This window comes from Etheostoma cragini, chromosome 18 (genome assembly GCF_013103735.1).
Source record: "Etheostoma cragini isolate CJK2018 chromosome 18, CSU_Ecrag_1.0, whole genome shotgun sequence".
Classification (NCBI taxonomy): domain Eukaryota; kingdom Metazoa; phylum Chordata; class Actinopteri; order Perciformes; family Percidae; genus Etheostoma; species Etheostoma cragini.
The window spans coordinates 23,287,146-23,291,972 of NC_048424.1; the positions used below are offsets into that span (position 1 = coordinate 23,287,146).

Genomic DNA, 4,827 nt, shown 5'->3' on the forward strand with positions numbered 1-4,827 from the left:
ATATATATATATATATGTGTGTATTAAAAAAACAAATCTTTAAATGAGCACCTTGCTCTCAACTGATAGCTCATACTTTTAAATGTATTAAACATGTTTTGGCTTCATGCATCATTACATTTATTCATCCACTAAATGTTGTAGTCTCACTCTTGACAGCGGTTTTAACAATTGCCTCGTCACTTTTAAGATAGACAAGGCTTTTGCTTGACAATTAAGTTTTTTGATTTTTGAGTTATGTGAATATAAAGAACTGCTATATTGGGTTAGTTTCAGTAGTTCAGTTTTGACAAATTTCTGATTTGCACAGCGATGACTCCTTTTGTCTTCTTGGCTCTTGTTGCACTGACATCAAAGGGGAGACAGAGATTGAGAGGTTCTGGGTTGTTGCTGTGCTCTGTAAAGCTGTGTGTGCGTGTGCGCGCGTGTGTGTTCGTGTGTGCAGACAGTTTGCCTTGAGGACTCCATATGCGGATGAGAAGGGGTCTCCTCCCAGCTTCAATGTGACATCTGTTTCTTTCTCCACCCCTTTGAAACTCACACTGTGCGTGCACGTGTCTGTCTGTTTATGCTGGAGGTTCATTGGTTGAACAGCTGATTTTGGTTATCAGTGTTGCCAACTCAAGCCCTTGGGTCGTCCACTGGCCCCTGAGGAGGACAGTCTCCCTGCGGTGCTTGTGCAGAAATAAATACACACAGGCATGAACACACAAATGCAGACCAAGCAACACACAGTACATGTCACACACATCCAGATGCATTGTCTTTGCAGCTGTGACCGGGATAATTGGAGGTAGCTGCAGATGTGCTACCACAATTTCACGGAGAATGCCACCTAATCTATGTTTACTATATGGAAAATATATCCAGCCTGCTGTGTTTTTTTTAGTAATTTGAGTAAAGCCCCTTTAATGTAAGAGGTGAATGACGAACAGCGTTATCTAGTGACTCAACCAATGAAAAGATTTCTGGAAAGTGAGGACATCACAGACAAGTACCTCAAGTGTCAATTTCCCTTTTAATACATCTAGTCAAGTTCATACATCTTGTTTATGAACTTCAATAACACAAATTATGAGCTATATATGGACTCTGTTGAATGCTGTGCATTACAGTTTGAATGCCTGATGTCCTGATGCAGGGAGATCTGCTGCATTGTCAGGTTTTTTTTTTGCTCCTTTCTCCAGAGGTGGTCTTTTCTCTGCTAAAACTATTCTGCTCGCTCCAACTGGCACAGTCACAGCACCGTGGTTCTGATTGATTTGGTTAAAAGCTTTTGCTGTGTTTTTTTCATGTTGGCATACCTATTTGATACTTTTCACTACAGACACACATACACATGCATGCATAAGGACATTTGCTATTTTTGTTCTCAATAGAGTATGTCATTTTCTGATGGGTTTTGGATACCCGAAAACACATGCAGATATAATAGCTTGAGGGGATGTACTGTGTTCTTTACTCTCAAGTGTGTTTGTGTTTGTGTGTGTGCGTGTGTGTGTGTTATTCATTTAGTCTTGTGGCTTGAAGCAATGAGCCGGTGCGTTGTCACAGCAAATGAGCAAACTTGAGTGTACTCATTAGTGCTCTCCCTGTCTTTATTTTTGGACCTGCCTTGCCCCTTGTCCTTTCTCCTCCCCTGTTTCAGCAATTCTCATCTCTTTTCTCTTGTTTCTTTCTCTCCTTCTCTTCTCTCCATCCATCCCTTTCTCTAAACCTTTGTAAGTGTAGTAATGCGTAGTTGACACAGGATAAGCACGTGTTTTTATTTTTAAAGGGCCAAGGTTTTTTTGAAACATGCTGTCTTTAATTGTTCACTTGTGTCATCTGCTAATTATCAAATCTTTGACTTTTAAAATTAAGTTTGGATCCCTTAGGAAAACAATCTTCACAAATTCACAAGAGACACAAAAAGAGAGAGAAGGAAGAGAGAGAATTAAAACTTAAGTTTTAAATGATTGTATGCTTATGTTGCGCGATTTATTAAATAATGTGCACATATACACTCAATGACATTGCTATTATTCAAATTACAATTTAATACCTCCCTGGCTTGGAAAGAAATGTACAGCGCCTTTTATTCTGCCTTTGTCCTTGAGTCCCTTGAGTTCTTTAGTTGTTACAAATCGTTCTTTTGATCATAACGTTCCTCTTAGCAAACTGCAGTCTATAGGCCTAAATACTGTACCTTCCTTAACTTTTTGGGAAAACTCAAACTGTTATGCTATACAAGTCTAAAGCCTAGTGATGGCCAAATGAAGCTTCATGAAGATAGTGGCTCAGAAAATACAGACACTGGTTCATGAAGCTTGATTGGTACGCTACTATTTACATTACATCATCATTGCTCTTAATCACTAATTTAATGGCTATTTTTTATATATTATTGCCCGGGTTTCACTTCACTCCCAATGTCCTCATTTCTTAAACAACTTATTTTAAATGCGGATTAGACTAGTCTCTCTGTATTTCCAACTGCCCTGTAGATAAGATTTTAAATTAACAATTGCACAATAATGCTATCGAATACAACAATATTAATAAAGTCATAGAACATAAAAGAAATCCTATATTTTTCATATTGTTTGGAGCATTAGTGCACAATAGTTTAGTATGCTGTACATCTTGTAATTAATGTGTTATTAATTTCAAAATCTTTGGTTGCAAAATATGACACCAAGTGCATCAAGGAAGATGCAAGATAAAAACAGTTGTACATTTGGTCTCCTCCTCTCTTTTCTTTTTGCACCCTGCTCTCAACACTTCTGAATCTCCTGACTTCCCCCTCCTCATGGACTCTTATTTTTTTCTCAGTCACTTTCATATTTTTCTCCTCTCTTGTGTCCCCCCCTAACCCTAACCCACTGTCTCTGGCTCTCACTCTCTGTGTCTCCTCACATTGGAAAAAGATGAGAGAGGAGTCAGAAATTGAGTGGCGTTGTGCTGAGCTATGATATTTGCTACTGTTAGGCACTGTGTGTGTGTTTGTCTGCACACTTTCACATACCTCTGTGTTGGTGGTAGTACACGTTTGTGCCCATTGTTACAGTACAGTTATCTCAGTGCAATTGTATTTTTGGTGTGTGTGTGTGTCTATGTGCACACAGTGGCGATTATGTAGCTCCATGGAAGTAAACAACCAACAGGATCTTTAATTCCGCTGAATTGACTTGGTGGTTACCGTGGTAACTCCCAACCATTGATTGCAGTAAATTCACACAAAATGATAAATTTAAATGAAGTTCTGTAAAAAGTTGATGAGGGAAAAGCTGCTAAAATTAGGAAGACACCGCAATAACTGAGAAAGCGCTGTTGTGTCAAAGAGGTGTTTGTGAAGAGAAGACTTTTACTGGACTGCCTTTCACTTCTTTCCATTTAACATTAATAAAAAACACAGTGGCTTCTGGAGAAAAGAGGGGCATTACCTGGATATAATTAGAATGATACTTTAACACATACTCTTTGGTAGATTATGTGTTTGTTAAATTAGAGCAGATGCTTTGACAGATTTAGAGAAGATGGTGACTCTATCTTTATCAGTAGATTTGGTAGGCAACTTAGAGTTGCAGTGATATTTTTTTGGTTATTTTCCGTGTTGTTTTCCTTGTTTTTTTCAAGTTCTGCTGATACAGACAAAAGCTCAAGGTGGCACTTTGCTGCCAACGAGCGGTTCATGGCCTGCTTTAATCTTCCATCTATCGTCCATCTTCTCCTTGGCACTAGGTACATCTTGAGACCTGCAGCTAATATTCTTTGACCACCCAGACCCCTGGCAACATCAATGGCTCTGACCTGCAGCAACGTTTCTATAGGGCGGTCTGTCAAGACCACCCACTCCCAAGATTTGTGTTGTACCGCGACATCCCAATACAGTCCTCTATGCACTTCCTTGCAATGTTAACTAAAGCAAAAAATAATTTTACCTTGATTCAAATCTGCTCCTAAATGTAATGACTCTTTTTTGGCTTACGCTACATCCTTCCACTCATGGAAATTGGGCCTGTGGGTTTTCAGTAATCCGGATGAAAGACAACAGAAAACAGACAAACCAAGCAAAAAAACATGACCTCCTTAGTGCAGGTAACAGACTGCTTTATATGAATGATAATGGGTACTGTTCTGCTACCAGAGAGGCTGAACAGACGCATGGGTCTGAAATGCTCTTTTCATTGTCACTGGAATCAAGCCAAGGATAGGGAAGGCATGTCCCACTGTAATCTGCCATATTCTTCCTCTGAGTCAGAATACATCTTAAATGAGCTAATGGGACTTAAACAGGAAACACATAGCATGGGAAAGCATTGCTTGGGAAAGGAGCTACTTAGTCTGCCTCTAAAGTGGAAATGGCATTAAACAACTACCCTATAAGAACTAGGGTTCCATGGAATGTTTTTGGAAACATTTCAATTAGAAAATCTTCATGGGAATTAATTGAAACTATAGGAATTAATGGGAATTTATCAGAGATAACTGGAAATGGCTCCATCTTATACATGTATTACGCAGACAGGCATAAACAGTGAATACAAATGTTGAGCTATTCATCAGTAGTCCTTGGGCTCAAACGCAGTTTTGTCTTCAATCTGTCTTCAATCTGCTGTAGAATGTTGGATTCTTGAAATGATCTGTGCAGTGGCTTTGGCCTTAATAGCCCGGCAGCTGGCTAAGTAGTAGCCCAACCAATTGACCTTTAGCTTAATACATGACGGTAGCTAGCATGGTGACTTTGATTTACTGGGGTTATGGTTATACAGTGGTGTGAAAAAGTGTTTGCCCCTTCCTCATTTCCTGTTCCTTTGCATGTTTGTCACACTTAAGTGTTTTGGA

General features: G+C 39.3%; 1 protein-coding gene across 3 annotated transcripts in view; it reads left to right on the forward strand.

Annotated features, from left to right (window-relative positions):
• The window catches only part of cnih3 (cornichon family AMPA receptor auxiliary protein 3), a 107,851-nt gene that overhangs the window by 52,350 nt on the left and 50,674 nt on the right, over nucleotides 1–4,827 (forward strand). The window lies entirely within an intron of this gene.